Source organism: Trichechus manatus, unplaced genomic scaffold (genome assembly GCF_000243295.1).
Source record: "Trichechus manatus latirostris isolate Lorelei unplaced genomic scaffold, TriManLat1.0 scaffold00022, whole genome shotgun sequence".
Taxonomy (NCBI): Eukaryota; Metazoa; Chordata; class Mammalia; order Sirenia; family Trichechidae; genus Trichechus; species Trichechus manatus.
The window spans coordinates 18,741,195-18,760,921 of NW_004443958.1; the positions used below are offsets into that span (position 1 = coordinate 18,741,195).

Here is a 19,727-nt window from a genome sequence, read left to right on the forward strand (position 1 = left end):
TGGTCTCAGGCTGATGAAGTCTCTGGTTTATGTGGCCCTTTCTGTCTCTTGGGCTAATACTTTCCTTGTGTCTTTGGTGTTCTTCATTTTCCTTTACTCCAGGTGGGTTGCGACCAATTGATACATCTTAGATGGCCGCTCGCTAGCTTTTAAGACTCCAGCCGCCACTCACCAAAGGGTGATGCAGGATACTTTCTCAATAAACTTTGTTATGCCAGTTGACCTACATGTCCCCTGATACCATGGTCCCCAGACCCCTGTCCCAGCTACTCTATCCCTTGAAGTGTTTGATTGTATTCAAGAAACTTCTTAGCTTTTGGTTTAGCAGTGAAATCTTAATAAGAACCCATGGAGAGAAACCACAATTCTCCGAAGTTTTTCTGCTTCATTCTGAAGCAAATGGGGGGAAGGGGCATAAGCAAGCCCACATTAGGGAAATTGCTTTTAATGCTGAGCTAGCAGCTCGGGTTAAACCATTAATGGTCTCTTGCAGGGCTCCTCTCCCGCTGACCAGCCATCACCTCTAGCTGCCATCACAGTGCCATGGGAAAACAGCCCTCCACAGCTTCATAACTTCACCCCTTCCTCTTCTCTGGAGAGGAGGGGACAGGAAAGGGGAAGGAAAGCAGTTCAACGAACTATCATGATCATACGAAATATTTTATTGGTGCACAGTTATTAGTGCACATGTTAGTCTTTCCTGCCCTATCCTCCTTGACACCCACCCAGATGACATGCACATACATGTAAACACACATATCCAATAACATGCACATACATGTAAACACATACGTCAGATAACATGCACAGGCATGTAAACACACACATCAGCAAGTGGCATTACCACTCCCTGACATACTATGACTTTTCCTTTGTTTGCTATCTCTCCCCTCCCAGAATGCAAATCCCTTGAGGACTAGGACATAGATTTTAGATTAAAGACTACAGAATTCAGTATGGATTTCATTTTACCTGGATCCACAATCAATGCCCGTGGAAGCAGCGGTCAAGAAATTAACACATTGCATTGGACAAATCTGCTGCAAAAGACCTCTTGAAAGTGTTAAAAAGCAAAGACGTCACTTTAAGGACTAAGGTGCGCCTGACCCAAGCCTTGGTGTTTTCAATCACCTTGTACGCATTCGAAAGCTGAATGATGACTAAGGAAGACCAAAGAAGAACTGGTGTCTTTGAATTATGGCGTTGGCGAAGAACACTGAAATGCCATGGACTGTCAGAAGAATGAACAAATCTGTCTTGGAAGAAGTACAGCCAGAACACTCCTTAGAAGCAAGGATGGCGAGACTTCAACTCACATACTTTGGACATGTTATCAGGAGGGACCATTCCCTGGAGAAGGACATCATGCTTGGTAAAGTAGAGGGTCAGCGAAAAAGAGGAAGACCCTCGAGGAGATGGATTGACACAGTGGCTGCAACAACAGGCTCAAGCATAAAAACGACTGTGAGGATGGCGCAGGACCAGGCAGTGTGGCGTTCTGTTTTACACAGGGTCTATGAGTCGAAACTGACTCAACAGCACCTAACTACAACAACAATGTATACCCCCTGCTTAGTATGGTGGTAGCACATAGTAGGTTCTCAATAAATATTGATGAATGCATGGATGGATGGCTGCATGGTCAGCTCGCTAAACTTATGATCATACAGATGTTGCTACTTTTTAACTGCATGGTTTTAGGTTGGGACTTAAACCTCTCTGGGCCTCAGTATTCTCATCTATAAAAATGGCACACCATCATCTCTGTGGAGGCTTCACTTGCCAAACAGCGCCTGGCACTGGCTCCTCTAGTTCCCACTACGCTTTCTAACATTGTTATTACCACTGATCACTGGGGCAGAGAACGTGCCATGGGGAGAAACAGTAGTTAAACGCTGACCGAGTAGAGACATTCTTGGAAGATCAACAGGAGTCAAAGGAGGGGACAGAAATGCACGAGGGGTACGGGAAGGACTGTAACCAAAACAAAAAAATTCACAGGAAGAAAGGAAAATTGAGGGGGCAATAAGGAGGAAAAAGTGATAAATGCAGCCGCAACCCTCATGAAATTAGAAAATCATCAGCATGGAATTGGCAGATGTTTTTAAAGCAAGGGCAGTCTATGCTGAGGGCAGACTAAAAGCCCTGTGGACGTTAGCTCCCTGGAAGGGGCCATAGGGCAGTCACTCACTGCAGCTAGGACATCAGGAGGAATGCCACACATCAGTGAGTTGCCTTCATCCCAGCAGAAATGTCTGCTCTTGCCGGGTGAACAAACCAGGCAAGGCTTTGGGGGCAGGTCTCAGAACTCAACCCTTTGTCAAATGCCGAGTCAACTTTGACTCACGGCAATCTCGCGTGTCAGACTTGAACTGTGCTTCATAAGGTTTCAATGGTTGATTTTTCAGAAGTAGATCTCCAGGCCTTTCTTCTGAGGCACCCCTGGGGGGACTCGAATCCGCAATCTTTAGGTTAGCAACTCAGTGCTTTAACCTTTTGTACCTTATTTTTTTTTATTGTAAAATAAAGGGGCCCTATAAAGCACCAACTGTTAACCGAAAGGTCAGCAGCTTGAAACCACCAGCAGCTCTGCAGGAGAAAGATGAGGCAGTTCGCTTCCATAGAGATTTACAGCCTTGGAAACCCTATGGGGTCGCTAAGAGTCAGAATGGTTCCACAGCAGCGAGTTTTTTATAAACAAGTCACAGGTGAAGGAGGACAGTGCCACCCAGTGTTCTGAAGCTTGCAGCTGTCTAACTTCACATTTGTCGCAACTGAAAGAACTTAAGAATTTCTTTCTGCTAAAGCATAGTTAGGAGTCCTGGTGGCACAATGGTTAAGTGCTCAGTTGGCTGCTAACCAAAAGGTCGGTGGTTCGAACCTACCAGCTGCTCCACAGGAGAAAGATGTGGCAATCTGCTATGAAGATGGAAGCCTCAGAAACGCTATGAGGAAGTTCTCCTCTGTCCTACAGGGTCCCTATGAGTCGGAATCGACTTGATGGCTGGCACACAACAACAACAACAAAGCAGACGTTGGGCTGAAGTATAACCAGTCGATTTGTTGCTAAGTAAACATGATGCAGTCATTCCTTTTATGCTTTGAGAGAGAAGAATATACTGAGTAAGAAAACAAGGAGCTATACCCCCCAGTTATGGTCAGGACACAGCCCTGGAGAGACAGGAAGCAATCAACACAGAGAGTGGGTCTCACAGGCTTCTAATTTTGCAGAGGGCTGTGATCAAATTAGGCAAGAAGGTGTGTGCTAAGTTACTGACTGCTAGGGCATAAAAAAACCCAAAAACCAAACCTGTTGCTGTTGAGTCCATTCCGACTCATAGCGACCCTGTAGGACAGAGTAGAACCGCCCCATAGGGTTTCCAAGGAGTGCCTGGTGGATTTGAACTGCCAACTTTTGGATTAGCAGCTGAGCTCTTAACCATAGGGGGTAGCTTTGTGACCACTCCCACAATGCAAGTGAAAGTCAAGGGCTGTGGGAGTAAAGGAGGGGACACTTAATTTGACATGTACAATAGAAAGAATCAGTGGCCCAACAACCAGGGTCCTGATCCCAGCTCTACCTTTTCCTCGATGTGGCTTCTTAGGCCACAGTAACTCTCTCTGAGCCTCGGTTTCTTCTGTGAAAATAGGGACAGTAATTTCTATGGATTCAATTGTGTCCTCCCAAAATATGTGTTGAAATACTAACTCCTTAATACCTGTGGATGTAATCCTGTTTGGAAATAGGATTTTCTTTGTTATGTTAATTAGGCCATACCTGAGTAGGGTGGGTTCTAAATCTAATCACTTCTGAGTTATTAAAAAAGATTAGACGTGCATACGCACACACGCATGCACGCACGCGCACACACACACAGACACAGGGGAAGACAGATGCCATGTGAGGATTGCCAAGGAATTAAGGAATTCAGGGGCTACCTACAAGGAAGGAATCTACACGACCAAGATCCTGATATAGACTTATAGTCTCCGGAACTGTGAGAAAATAAATCTCTGTTCTTTAAAGCCACCCACTTATGCTATTTCTGTTACAGCACCACTAGGGAACTAAGTCAATAATAATGACCACATCCCACTGTGGGAAGGAGTGAATAACTTAATGTATTTAAAAGAGCCTAACACAGTGCTTGTCGTGGATTGAATTATGTCCTCCCAAAAATGTGTGTATCAGTTTGGCTATGCCATGATTCCCAGTGTTGTGTGGTTGTCCTCTATTTTGTGACTGTAATTTTATGTTAAAGAGGATTAGGGTGGGATTGTAAGGCCACCCTTACCCAGGTCACATCCCTGATCCAATGTAAAAGGAGTTTCCCTGGGGTGCGGCCTGCACCACATTTTATCTCCCAAGAGATAAAAGGAAAGGGAAGCAAGCAGAGAATTGGGGACCTCGTACCACCAAGAAAGAAGCACTGGGAGCAGAGCACGTCCTTTCTCCTGAACAGAGAAGCTCCTGGTCCAGGAGAAGACTGATGATGATGAGGACCTTCCTCCAGAGCCGACAGAGAGAGAAAGCTTTCCCCTGGAGCTGACACCCTGAATTTGGACTTCTAGCCTACTAGACTGTGAGAAAATAAATTTCTCCTTGTGAAAGCCATCCGCTTGTGGTATTTCTGTTAGAGCAGCACTAGAAGACTAAGACAGTGCTGGTACCTACGAATGTCCACTGAATGGGACTTCCTGTTAAAGAAGAGACTTTAGGGAGGGGTGACTTTTGAGCGAGACCCTGAAGAACCAGGACTTCCATATTCTTGGCTGAAGAACGCTTCTCCTCCTTAGTTGAGGGGGCAGCTCAAGAGGGAGGTACACGCAGCAGTCAGGACAGCAACCATCCCCCGAACCATCCGTCCAGTGACTTACTGCAGGGGCCAGTGGGTGAGAGCTGTCACAGGCAGACCACCTGGTCATGAGAAAGGGTGCACAGGTGTCACCAGGTGAAGAAAGAGTGGAAAGGAGCCAACTCCCTCTTCCCAAACCCCCTTTCCTGCAGAGCTGCAGTTAAAGCTTGGAGCCTGACGCTGCTCCCTGCTGTCTACACACTCACAGGCTGTGCCCCAAAATTCCGGTCGGGGAGTTATTTGTTACAGACGGCAAGAAAGATAGTTCTTGTGCCTTATGAGTGTGACCTGCTGCTTTCCTGCCTTTATGAATTCAGAAAGTTTGGTTGCTGGAGAAGATTCTTGTGGTGTGCTGTCGAGTTGATTCCGACTCACAGCAACCCTATCAGACAGAGCACAACTGCCCCATAGGGTGAAATCTTCATGCGAGCAGATCGCCAGGTCTTTTCTTCTGCAGAGGGGCTCGTGGGTTCCAACCGCCCACCTTTCGGTTAGCAGCCATCAGGGAGGGCTCCTTTGGAGACGCTTATGCTTATTCTAACTTGAAGATACTGATTTTCAGAAATGCCTGTGTTTTCCTGGCTAGTGGGCAACACTTATTGAAACATTTCTCAGCTCTGACACTGGAATTTGCAGATTCCTCCAAATCCTGAACAACCATCGCAGCAACGCTTCCGATGAGAGGAAATAGATCTCTGCTGGGAAAATTAGAAAGTCTCTTTTCCCTACACACAGCTCAAGTGGCAGATAAACACCTCTGCACATTTCTGAAGGGCCCTGGTGGTGAAAGCGCTCAGCTGCTCACCGAAAGGTTCGAGGTTCGAGTTCAGCAGCCTCCCTGCGGGAGAAAGACGTGGCAGTCTGCTTCCGTGAAGATTTATAGCCATGGAAACCCTATGGGGCGGTTCTCCTCTGTCCTATAGGGTCACTATGAGTCGGAATCAATTCAACTGCAGTGGATTTGGTTTTTTTATTTTTTGTTTTTAGGGGGTGGGGTGGGGGGTTGTCACATTTCTATGCCGCGCTTACAGGTCCACCTAGTGTTCTTCGGAAGCAAGTACTTTCCTGTGGAAAAGATTGTGTTTTCTTCGGGACACTTACAAAGTTAGTGCTTGTTCACCTTTAATTTGGCAATCAATAAAAATAGACATCAGCTCCGTACTAAGTATTAGAATATGCCAAAAGAAGCAAAAGTAACAAACTCAACCTAAGAGATGCATTTTAATCAAAAACTCCTTTTTTTTGTTAAAAAGGGAGTATAGTTTTTTTAAAAAACTCCGTTATTTAATTAAACTAGTTCTATATTTTCCAGGGAACCCTGGAGGTGTAATGGTTAGACTGTTAACCAAAAGGTTGGCAGTCAGAACCCACCCAGCAGCTCCACAGGAGCAAAAGACCTGCTGATCTGCTTCCATAAAGATTACAGCCTAGAAAACCCTATGGGGCAGTTCTACTCTGTCACTAGTGTTGCTATGAGTCTGAATTGACTCGATGGCACGCAACAAAAGTTGTTCAAGCTGTAAAAGTAATGCATGCTTGTTGAAACATGAGAAATAAAAAATATACAAGACAAAGCTAATCAGCTTCTTCCCTGTTCCTTCCCACACCACTTCTGAAATACCCAGTATTAACAAATGAATGTGTATCCTTCCACATCTTTCTCCTTGCTCTCGCATACACCTACAACATATCTACGCAGTATCTATATTTGTTTTTATCAAATTAGAGTCATACTATACTCATTACAGAGCCCTGTTGGCTCAGTGGTTAAGAGTCATGGCTGCTAACCAAAAGGTGGGCAGTTTGAATTCACCAGCCTCTCCTTGGAAACCCTACAGAGCAGTTCTACTCTGTCCTTTAGGGTGGCTATGAGTCAGAATGGACTCCAGGGCAACAGGTTTGGTTTTTTGGTTTTTATACTCATTATTCTATAACTTGCCTTTTTCACAAAAATCAATACTGCCAAAAATTAGTTGAGACCAATCTAATTATATCTGTTTTCTAAAATGCATATTGTTGTTGCTGTTAGGTGCCATCAGGTTGGTTCTGACTCATAGTGACCCTATGTACCAAAAACATCAAAGCTGTTGCCATCGAATCCATTCCGACTCATAGCGACCCTATAAGACAGAGGAGAACTGTCCTATAGGGCTTCCAAGGAGCGGCTGGTGGAATAGAACTGCCAATCTTTTTGGTTAGCAGCCAAACACTTAACCACTACACCACCGGGGCTCCCTGTGTACAACAGAACAAAACACTGCCTACTGCATATACATACACATAAATATAATTTTATGTAAATGCCGTTGTATCCATGCTTTTTCTTGGTACTTTTTTTTTTTTTTTTTTTAGTTTTTCTCTGGGACTTGTCTAATCCCCCTTTCTCAGGCCCAAGATAAACCAAATTGACAACCTCAAAGTTATCTCTGCAGCCATACTCTTCTGTGGGTCATATAATGTTTTCATTGCCTAAGTTTCATCATCCCAATCCAGCCGTAAGACTCCGAAGAGTCAGATGGTTGTAGCACAAAGACATGGCCTCGTCCCAGCCAAGCGGTTCACAGTAAATGGTTCATCCTGGACGCCACCATTCCCCTGGGCTCAGTGTTTGAAAGGAGAGCCTCCAATATAAATTATTGCCCAAAGCCAGGGGAAGAGGAGAAACCTGGCTGACATCACGTGATCTTTGAGATGACAACTCCATTGTGAGCATAAGTGAGACACCTACTGGAGACTCTCAAAGGAAATTGTGCAGTGACTGCTGGAGATCCAGTCATAGTTGCTAACCCTCCTGAAGCTGTTTTGTTCTCCCTAATTTTACTCCCCTGCCCCACAATTGCTCTTAAACGATAATATAGAAGTTATAGCTAAGATTTCCAGTTCTCCTTGAGTCAACTTCAACCACATGTGTCAGGGTAAAACTGTGCTCCATAGGGTTTTCAGTGGCTGACTTTTCAGCAACAGATCACCAGGCATTTCTTCTCAGGTGCCTCTGGGTGGACAACAACCTCCAACTTTTCTGTTAGCAGCCTAGCATTATTAACCTTTCAACCACCTATGGACTCCAGCAACTAGGATAAACCACAAAACAAAACAAAACCCGTTGTCGTCAAGTTGATTCTGGCTCATAGCGACCCTATAGGACAGGGTAGAACTGCCCCCTAGAGTTTCTAAGAAGCGCCTGATAGAGTCAAACAGCCGACCGTGTTAGCAGCTGTAGCACTTAACCACTACGCCACCAGGGCTTCTGCAACTAGAGGAGCAGTCTTTAAAAACAGATCAGGTGGATGAACAGCAATCACTTGGCATTGTCTTTTGTGCAAACATATCTATCCCTGCTGACATTAAAATTACAGACCCAAATGTTTGCGCCCTCATTAATCAGTAAAATATAAGACTAAGACAAGTAGTTCCCATTTTATCTTTCTTTCAAAGAGTCAAGTTATTGAATCAACCCAACTTACTTTTGCTCGGGGTGATCCATCTTTAGCAGGGCAAAGGCAAAGTGGATCAGAGAGACTCTAGATCCAACAAAGTGCTGTGAAAAAAACAATGAAATTCTACCTAGGATGGCTCCCAGATATGTACCGGCCAGAAAGCTACTCAGTGATGGCTGCACTCACACTGCTGGATGTCTCCGCCCCACCAAGCTGTTTAATTATCCAGAGCCTCTGATCCTGTCCCTATATCTGGCTGTTGCATATTCGCTCATCTGGGCTCAAACGTGCTAGAAATATCATGTGTTTAACATATGGGACAAAAAAAGACAAATCGATGGGGAAAAAAAGACCAACTCCCCCAAAGAGATATATAAGCAAAGGATGGGTGCAGCCTAGGCCTGTATACAGATGAAAAAAATATTTGTTAGCAGTAAGCAATAAATGCAAATCAAAATGATAACTAAATATTTTTTGGTCAATTAAAACAGTAAAATAAAAATAAAAGAAAATATAGTGTCTGTGAAAATATAGGGAAAATGCATTGTCATACATCGTTGATGGAAGTATAAAGTGTACAAGTTTCTGAAAAGCAATTGGGAAATTAACAAGCAAATGACTTAAAAATGTGACTGCTTTTGAATCATGATTATAGGAGTAAAAGTTATGATACACAAATATTTTATTCTCTTAGAAAGCTGTTCACAATACATGAAGTTAAAAAAATGCAAATACAAGAACCTCATTACAGTAGAGAAAAACATCTGTGTGTATGTATGCATGTACACACTCTTACAGAAAATCCTGCAGGAATGCACATAAGTGTTAACAATGATTATTTCTGGGCTGTAGGATTACAGATGACTTTCATTTTCCTCTTTTTATTTATCTATTTTTTGTTTTTTTGGATAATGAGTATGTATGCATTTTTATTTTATTTCAATAAAAAAAGTTCAAAAATTGAAAGAACTGGAGTACTGTTCCGTTAAACAATACATATACATCCAGAGAGGAAAAATAGACTCTTAACCACTCTTTCACACGCCAAAGCCCTTGGCCTTGGGGTTAGACATACCTGGGTGCTGATCCCAGACCTGTCATTCACTAGATGTGCAGCCTAAAACAATTTGCCTCACTCCTGGGAGCCTCAAGATCCCTATCTGGAAAAAGAGGTTAATATTCCCTATCTCAGGGGGTTTCTGCGAGGATTAACTGAAAGAATGCACTTCAAGTGCCTAGCAATGTGCAATAAGTGATCCTTACCCAGGTGGGGACAGACAGGGGCGGCAGTGGGTTCTTGGGCCTGTAGCTGAGAGGCTAGCGTCTCCAGTCCCCTAGTGAGTGAAGGGTGTGATGAGGATGCCTTTCTCATGCCAGTGGGCGATGGCCATTTCTAGTACTTCCATTTATGCTTCTGTTGCAGAATCTTCATAAACTACAGCTCTTTGTATCTTGCGAGAAAAACTGAATTGCACAAGTTTTATACTTTGTCCCCTCTTTGCTTCAATCTCATGCCAAGGTAATTTCATTATTATAAAATGTGTGTGTGTGTGTTTGTGCGCGTGTGTGCACACACATTTATGGCACACTCACTGTCTGTGTTTATTCTTTTATTATGTTCAGGTGCTCTACATACATTACCTTGCTTTCCTGGGGATTATATCCCCATTTCACAGATGAAGATACGTTAGGGAGGTGATCCCTATTTTTCTTCTGTAATGCGTATCAGCATCTGATATTATCTTATTCATTTATTTTTGAATTATGTATTATATTCCTAGACTATAACACCTTAAAGTCAGAGATCATATCTATTTTTCTTTACTCTTGTATCTCCAGCACCTAGAACACTGTCTAGACCATAACTGGTGCTCAATAAATACTTATCAACAGAGAAAATGTAAAAGGAGAATACATTTTTCTGGAAGAATTTGACAAGCCAGAGGGAGCTACTCATTAGGCCCAGATAATATGTTTTGCTAAAAAAGCATGTGATTATTGGGAATATATTAAAATCCTGGACATATGCTTTTCTGACTCTGGAGTATCTATTGACATCCTATCTTGTAATGTGGGCACTTGATATTGTTCTGGGTGACCTGGATGCCTCTTTCCACCAGTCTCATCCCCACCACCAATTCTACCACTCCCTTAAAAAATCAGAACAAAATATTTAAAATCCATCCCTGAAATCTCAACAAACTCTGCACACTCTTTTTATTCTTTGTTTAATTCTTGGAAGTTTCCATTGTTGGCCCATGGTCAAATTTCATCTTTGTTGTGTATAATGTTGTGGCAAGATCTACAGACATATAGACAGTCTAAAAATATTTTTGTACATGATTTGGAGAGATATTCTCAAGAGTATCCTTTGAGATATCCTTGAGAGAAAAAGTGCTGTAGGGTTGGACTCCCAATATTGAGGCTTTATTCTTATTCACAGACAGGTGAGAACACATTGATGACAAAAGGTGCCCTTAGGCTTTTGTACCTCTACAAACACGTTCCCATTGTGTTCAACAACTTTCAGTGAATTATTATAAGACATTGTGTTGTTAAATTCCTGCAGCACACTAGGGCAATAAAGGATTTTTAGTATCTTTGTAATAGTCCAAGCTTTTCCCATAACATGCAAGTCTCCTTCTAAGGAGTGCAGGAGAAAAAAATAGTTCTAACGTGTGCAAAAATTTTTAAGATTAAAAAGAAACAAAACCAACAGCGTAAAAGGCAAAGGGAAGATAAAAATTGCTAAAGGATCCCTTTCCCTCCTATCAAGTTTTAATCAGATCCCTATTTTGTTGAGCCTGGAATGGGAAGAGGAGAATGAGTTTCTATTTTGGGAGGTGAAGGTAATCAGAAATTCTGACGATACGGATTTACTGCAGGGCACAAAAAAGGCATGGCTTCAGGCGGCAGGGTTGAAGCGCATCCAGTCCCAATCTCTGTGACAAAGGGATGAAGTGCTTGACGAAAGCCCAAAATCTCTGCATGCAAGAGTTCATGATCATTCCAGTCTGTAGGGATGCGACACAGAGTGCCTGGTTTTTCTTGTTTTTTCAGTCTTCTTTGGTATTTCCAGAAAATCTGCTCATTGAAACAGTGGGAAAGAATCTCAGAGGACATGCAGTCCACGTGCTTCTTTCAACAAATGCAGATATTGAGGCGAAGAAGAGTTTGCCCAAGTTCAACGTATAAAGGTAGGAGATAAATGGGATGGGCCTACCTCATGGCAAGAAACCCTTTTTATTTGTAGGTATTTGAATAAATTAACATATTATTTTTTAAAATTAAGAAAAACAAATTTCGCAATCCTACTCAGTAAACTAGTTTCATCCATGCCTGCATCAAGACTGTTGCAGTCGGCCTGAAAAAGATGGATGACTTTCAGAGACTTTTATTTTCAATAGGATTGATGTGACCTGATCATCAGAGTGGATGTGGGAGCAGAGGAAGATAGAGGCTGAAGACTTCCTAGAATCTGGCTTGGATTTCTAAGTAAACACCTTTTGGCTTCTGCCTGCCCAAGGAAGAACTTAGGATCTTGTTTTCCCTGTCTCTTTTTTAGCAGGGACTCAACCATGTGACCTATACTCCACTAATTTGATGCACCAGTTCAAGATGGCTATTCAAAAGTGAGCAACGAGAGGATGCCAGCCGCACTTGAGAGTCACTTCTGCAGAGAGGGTGGGAGTGAAAGTGTCTGGCTTTCAAGAGTAGTAGCAGCAGAAGTTCAAGCACACAGAGGTTAGCATCATGTGTCTATGCCCTAGTGGTGCCTGCTAGATAAGCCTTGCATTATAGTTGGGGCACTCTCCCTGACTACGCAGCCTGCAAGCCTGGCTCCTTTGCTTTCCTCAAGTGTCTCTAAGTTGCCTTTTACTTTAACACAGTCTTTTTCTGTTTAAAACTGCTGGAGTGGTATGGTAGCTGGCCTCCAAAGATAGCCTTTCTGTGAGCCTCACTTGTTAGTATCCACAGCCTTGTCTCCTCGCCTTGACTCTGGGCTGTTCTTATAACTGGCTCACAACGGAATGTGGTGGGGTGACGGTGTGTGACTTCCGAGGCTAAGTCATAAGAAGCCTTGTGGCCTCTTGGCACACTTGCTCTTGGGAAGCTCCTTTTTGGAGCCCAGCTGCCATGCTATGAGAAGCCTAAGCCACATGGAGAGGATCTGTGTAGGCACACAGGTTGTCAGTCTCAGCTTAGATCCCAGTCAACAGCCAGCATCCACTGTCAGCCTCCTGAGTGAGTCGTTCTGGACAACCAGCCCAGTCAAGCTCTTAGATGACCAACAAACCAAAACTAAACCAGTTGCCGACAAGTCAATCCGACTCAGGGTGATCCCATGTGTGTCAGAGGAGAACTGAGCTCCACAGAGTTTTCAATGGCTGATTTTCCTGCAGAGCCTCTGGGTGGACTCGAACCTCCAACCTTTTGGTTAGCAGCCGAGCACAGTAACTGTTTGCCCCACCCAGGCACTCCCAGATGACTACATACCCAGCCAATACCTGTCTCCAACCATGAGAAACTAAGCCAGAACCATCCAGCTGGGCCCAGTCAACCCTCAGAACCATGAGAAAGAACCATAAACTGTTATCTTAATCCCCTAAATTTTGGGATGGTTCATTACACAGCAACAGATAACCAAAATAAATGATTTTTATTCTTGCGGCTTAGAACTCTGACTGATGCAAATAGCCTTTTCTCTCCTTCTAGGTGGTGAGTGTCCCTGGAGATGGAGGTCCTTTCCGTATCTCAGTACCCCACTTGCTACTCGTGCTATTTTTTGCAGGGTAGTTGCTAATACATTTTCCTTCTTAAATCTCGTTAGACAGATTGGGGTTTAAATAAAAAATAAAAACAAAAAATTGGATGCAATACATGTCAGTTGAACTGAATTGAATATTTTTATCTAGCAACCACTTCTAAAAAGCATTTGCTTCTGTTTGTTTACAAACTCCACAGAAATTTCCCTACAGCTTAAAGTCAACACCCATGAAATTATGTTCAGGGGGTACCAAAACCATTTCATTTTATCAAAACCATTTCTGAGCTCTGCCTTTGGTCACTGGGCATTGCACTCTTATATTTACGTCAGGTGACACCATTTGGGATTTCTGTGCCTACCTTTTTCCATTTTAATGCTGTAATTAAAAGCTCTCTATTGGTGGGCGTCAGGGACCTGTTTCATAAGCATCTATGGAACACTGCAAAGACTGAAATCAAGTGACTAGGCCCAACAAATGCTATCTGGAGGGACCCATTGTTTACTCCTCTAGAGCGTCAGTCTGTGTGGCTAACAATCACTGGATTATGTTTCTGCAAACCCGTGCTATCTCCCGATTTGACTTTCCCATCCCCCTGACAGATTACTGACTTGCCAGTCTGAAGATAAATAAAGCAATTCACTCACTGTCTTCCCGTGTTTTCCAGGACTGGTAAATGCCTTTCAGTTGCAATTTAAATTCATCTTTGGAAACATCCAGCCGCTTTCCTTAGTTGATCTGGCCCCTTCCTGACGAGATTAGTCTTCAACAGAGATGCTTGGGAACCATGGGCTCCCAGCATCAATTTCCCATCACTTCACCCAGGCATTTTTGTTGTTGTGTTTTCTGGTTGAGCATATACACAGCAAAACATACACCAATTCAACTGTTTCTTTATGCACAATTCAGTGACATTGATTATATTCTTCGAGTTGTGCATCCATTCTCACCCTCCTTTTCTGAGTTGTTCCTCCCCCACTGCCCAAGTTTCCTATCTAATCTTTCAAGTTGCTATTGTCACCTTGATCCCATATAGATATCCCTCATGCATTTGTGAAAGCTGCCCGTGGCAGTAATCAGCAGACCATTTAAAGGGAAAGAATTGTTCTGAAAGAGATTTGTCTTGTTATTTGCCATCCAGTCAACGCCGACTCACAGCGACCTCCCACGTGCAGAGTAGAACTGCTCCGTAGAGTTTTCAAGGCTGTGACCTTTCAGAAGCCAATCACTAGACCTGTCTTCTGAGGTGCCTTTGAGTGGATTTGAACTACCAACTTTTTGGCTAGTAGTTGGTAGCTTAACCATTTGTGCCAAATAGAGACTCATATCCTATCTAGAGATTAGACTAGAAACAAACACCTGTTTAGAACATGCACTTATTGCAGCTTAAAGATTCTCAATTGTTAAGCGCTTAACTGCTAAACAAAAGGTCAGTTATTTGAACCCACCAGCGGTTCTACAGGAGAAAAGACCTGGCAATCTGTTCCTGTAAAGATTACAGCCCAGAAAACCCTATGGGGCAGTTCTGCTCTGTCCTATAGGGTCAGTATAAGTTGGAACCAACTCAACAGCACACAACAACAGGGTTCTAAGACTCCACGCTAATTTTCTATCATGTGGGCCTCTGATGCATCCTGGTAAAGCGAGCATGGGATTCTGTCAGACTTCTGTGGCTTCTGTGACCTTTTCCCCAGAGGAATAGGCACGGCCAATGGAGTGGCTCTGTGAGGCCTCACGGGAGCTGTGAGAACTGCCAATATTGATGGCTGCCTCTATGAAGGACAACAGTTAAACTCTGCCAGCCACTTCATGAGGTGACTCTTACCACTTACTACATGTCGGGAACGGTTCCGCTGTATTAAATACTCATAACAGCTCTGAGGCGGAGCCTCTCACCACATTTTACTGAGGAGGAAATTGGTCAAGGCCTCACAGGACAAACTAAGGTTGGATGTCATAATGCTTGATGACTTCCTGTGGTCTAGCAAGGGACACAAGCCTATGGCCTGTGGGACAAATTAAAAACCAATGATTATGAAAGAAGTGAGGTGGCAACATTCAAAAATTGGGAGTTTTCACAGAAAATTTCTATTTCTGGCTTCTCTTGAAAACTGGGAAAATCTGGCAACTATACTCTTACAGCTCCATATGGCAAAAGTTGGCTGGAGCTGAGTAACAGCTGCCCTTCTGGGCAAGGTTTCCGCCCTTCAGATTGCCTCAGGCCCCAACTGCCCAGTTCTCTTATGTTTCTTATCTCCTTTTGAATTCACTACTCTTGGGCTACTAATCAAATTTAATTTTTTACCTCAGCTTTGCCCTCCTCCCCAGCCCAGTGATACTGAATAGCTCCTAACACCCATCATGGCCATGCTGCTGGGGTTCTTTGCTGCTGTTCTGTCTGGAGGAGACAGAGTAAATTAACTCCTGTTGAGGTGGATCAAGAAGACTTGAAATAGGCTTTACAGTGTAAAGGATTTGGCTGGACAAAGCCATAGGACACATGGCACATCAACCTCTGAGTAGTTTCTGCCTACTCATTCAGAAGTTGTTAGACAGAAGCCCTGGTGGCATGGTGGTTAAAGCACCCAGCTACTAACTGAAAGGTTGGAAGTTCAAATCCACCAGCCACTCCTCGGGAGAAAGATGTGGCAGTCTGCTTCCATAAAGATTTCAGCCTTGGAAACCCTATGGGGCAGTTACTCTGTCCTATAGGATCGCTATGAGTTGGAATTGACTCAAAGTCAATGGGTCATTATTGTTAGGAGTCCCTGGGTGGCATAAATGGTTAAGTGCTGGACTACTAACTGGAAGTTTGATGGTTCAAACTCACCCAGAGGCGCCTTGGAAGTAAGGCCTGATGATCTGCTTCCAAAAGATCACAACCTTGAAAACCATATGGAGCAATTCTACTCTGCACACTTGGGGTGGCCATGAGTCAGAATCGACTCAACAGCAACTAACAACAACATTATTGTTAGAGGGGGAACATTTCTGCTCCACCCCAGATGTTTCCTTCCTAGAGAAGGGAGCTCCACCATTTAGTGCATAGAATAAGGAAGATTGAGACAGGCTTGTGATAGGGCTAGAGACACTCAGAGACCTAGACCTGGAGCTGGATTTGGACACTGAAATGACTTTGTGGCAATGCTTATGGGGAAGGAGACGAAAACCTTTTCCATATTATGAGGTATATTTGTATTATATTAGGTGAGGTTTTTGTTGATTTGGTTCGTTTTATTTTGCTGCTGTTGTTCCTTGTTTGTTTTGGCAGTGTAAGTGTGGGGAAAACAAAGTTAGCATAGTGATGTAGAGCAGCCAACTAGTGGCATGTATCACTATTTTTGTCTTCCCAACATCTAAAACCCCCTCCTATGTGTGAAGAATCCACCTTTCATAAGACAAAACCCTCCTCCCATTAGTATCTTAAAATGCCATCTATTTGTTTTTCCTGGGTCCCTGGGCGGCGCAAACAGTTAAGCACTTGACTACTAGCTGAAACATTCAAACCCACCTAGAGGCACCTCTGAAGACAGGTCATGCAGTCTGCTTCCGAAAGGTCACCACCTTGAGAACCGTATGGAGAAGTTCTCCTCTGCACATGTGGGAGTGCCATGAGTTGGAATTGACTCAACGACAATGACAACTTGTTTTTCCACTCCTTCTTGCAGCGAGGTACTTGACCTCGACCCGGCTGACCAGTTGTGCCCACACCAAACTTTGGATTGGAAGGTGGTATGGAAATGCACAACCAGCAGGAGCCTCCTGGATCTGTGCTGGTGCTGAGCGGCAGCCGCAGGCGCCACCCTCAGTTGCCAGAGGCAATCATAGCGAAGTCCAGAGTTGGGGAATCGGGCCTGTGATGATGGGGTATCAGTGGATCAGTGTTGCAGGATGCAGCCCAAGTGCTGCTTCACCAGGATAGTTTGATGTGATCTGGGACATTGTTCCTGGCTGTAGCTTCTAAGCTGAAACCTCTGACTTTTAACTATTCTATGAGTTACCCAGTCACTTTTTAATGAATTCATGTTCTGCTTAAATCAGCCAGGGTTGGCTTCTGTTGATTGCAACTTAGAACCTTAATGGATACACGTCATTCATTCAATGTATAGTAATTGAACTCAGGCACTGTACTAGGTGCTATTAGATATCACAGATAAAATAAGTGATCAAATGCAGATATGGTTCCCACCTGCATGGAGTTTACAGTCTAGACAGGGAGATAGTCATCAAATAATAATGAAAATAACAATTGATATTGATTCTGTTGTCTTTTCCACATTACCATGAGCTGGAATTGACTCAACAGCAGCTGATTTTATTTTTATAGTCTCTTGAAGTTCACAACATTACTTCCTCCTGATACTTAAGCATAAGTATTTAGATTGGAAGGAAATGAGTAAAAGTGAGATGAATTAGACATAAGTGGTATTTTCTTCTTTATATAGTTTTTAATCTTCTAGATTCTCTATCATTGGCATTTATGTATTTTGAAAACATACCTTTTCCATTAGACAGATTGTACGTTATTCTCCTGCTGGAATCGTTGGAACCTGTAAAGATATTTGGTTAATGCAATCAAAACCTATTTTCCACTAGCCTGCATCATTATAACAGCAGTTGGAAACTGTAGCTGGTTTGTGTGAGCTTATACTAACCTTATTAATGACTCGGAATTGACTCGACGGCAGTGGGTATGGTTTTTTGGTTTGGTTTATCAACATAACATGTCTTCATAGGATTTGGAAGACGTGCTTTATTATTAGTGCAGTTGTAAAACAAGTAAAGCAGGTCACATTACAGTAAGAACAATTTTATTGAATATTAGAATAAATAGCCACGATGGAAAACTATTCTGAAAAGATCTGCAATTAAATTAAGCAATTATAAAACTGACTTATTAAATGTCTAAACTCCGGCACCTGCCTACTGATGTAAAATTATATTACTTTGCCTTCATGGTGAATGAACAGTCATATCAATGACCACGGATGACATTTCTCTCTCCTTTTCTCCCGCAGCTCATCTTCATGCTGTGTGTGTTTAGCCAAGTCAGTCTGCAGTCCCTTATGTTCAGATGCCTGCATCCCACCAAGCTTGCATTTTGTGATACCCTTTAAGAGTGTGCAAACGTCACTGTGGTTTGAGATAAGTAATTTGAAATTTAGTTGAAGAGCAAAATGGGAAACTCCATTTGCCAAATTTCATGACTCTTTTGGGTTTCCCTAGGCCAACTAACCCGTTCTTTGGGAGAGTAGATTCCTCTTCATTTTGCTGCTAAGCATTTATCCCTGTTGCTTTCTTTCCTTCCTGCCCTGTGCCTACTTCATTTATTTGTAAACCACTCAACTAAAAATACTCTCTATTGTTACTGTTGGAGCCCTGGTGGCATAGTGGTTAGGAGCTCGGCTGCTAACCAAAAGGTCGACAGTTCAAATCCACCAGCCGCTCCCTGGAGACCCTATGGGGCAGTTCTACTCTGTCCTACAGGGTCACTACGAGTTGGAATCGACTCAGTGGCACCTAACAACGACAACATAGTTACTGTTGTAGTTAGTTGCCGTTGACTTGGCTCCGACTCATGGCGACCTTACGTATGACAGTTACCCGGCCCTGTACCGTCTTCATGATAGTTGGAATGTGTGTGTGAGTGCATTGTTGTGGCTATTGTGTCAATCCATCTCACTGAATGTTCCCTTGTTTTCTCTGACCCTCTATTGTTACTAAACCCAAAAAACCAAACCCATTGCCATCGAGTGGATTCCAACTCGTAGTGACCCTACATGGTAGAACTACCCCATAGGGTTTCCAAGGCTGTAAATCTTTTCAGAAGCAGACTGCCACATCTTTCTCCTGCAGAGCAGCTGGTGGGTTTGAACCACCAACCTTTTGGTTAACAGCCAAGTGCTTTAATCACTGTGCCAGCAGGGGTCCTGTTCTATTGTTAGGAGTGATCATTTAATCATCAGACTCAAGGATCTATCTCTTTCCCCACTGGAGACCTCTGTAAATTTGTAAGACTCCCATTTTCCTCAAAAGAAGCAAACTCCCCTGAGGTTGACAATGGAAGGAGAAAACTTCACCGGGAAAGGGAAGCTGGGCCTGGCAGCCCCACCTGTGTCTGTCAGGTTCACCTTCCCCTTTCAGAGATTCTTGTTAATTACTCCTTGTGCTACCACCTCAAAGCTGGCAGGGATGGAAGTAGGCTGGGGAAGTTGGTCCCTTGAAGTCCATCTTCCTCTAAGACATTTACTCATTATTCCTACCATCACAGGATGGGGAGCACAGTGAAAAAGGTGGGTGTTAACGCAGTGCTAAGCGTTAATACATGATCCTTTCCTTACTTCACCATGACACACCTCACACAAGGCTGTCAACCTCTGTTCCTGTAACTTTTGGCTTTCTCCTGCGTCTTCCGCTCAAATTCTGCATGGAGAGGTGGACTGATTTAGGCCGTGCTGTCCAATGTCCTTCTCTGGATGGAGGTGTTGGACTGTGTTGAGGAAATATAATTAAAAACAAAATCTACTCCCAACCCAGAAAACCTCTCCACAAAAAATAGAAGAGAAAGAAAAGGTTTATTATTGAAAAAGCTTAAACCAGAATGTGATGCATCACAGGAAATCTGCTAAAGAGATTGCAAAGACAGAAAGAAATCTTACCCTTTATAT

The 19,727-nt window shown here is 43.3% G+C and overlaps 1 long non-coding RNA gene across 1 annotated transcript in view; it reads right to left on the reverse strand.

The window, feature by feature from the left end:
* The window catches only part of LOC111819955 (uncharacterized), a 37,359-nt gene extending 17,678 nt beyond the window's left edge, over positions 1–19,681 (reverse strand). Inside the window, exons 1-2 of the long non-coding RNA XR_002823529.1 lie at positions 19,416–19,681; positions 17,559–17,609 (exon numbers count right to left, since the gene is read on the reverse strand). This is a non-coding gene — a long non-coding RNA (uncharacterized LOC111819955). The remainder of the gene's footprint in view (positions 1–17,558; positions 17,610–19,415) is intronic.
* Positions 19,682–19,727: the final 46 nt, after the last annotated feature.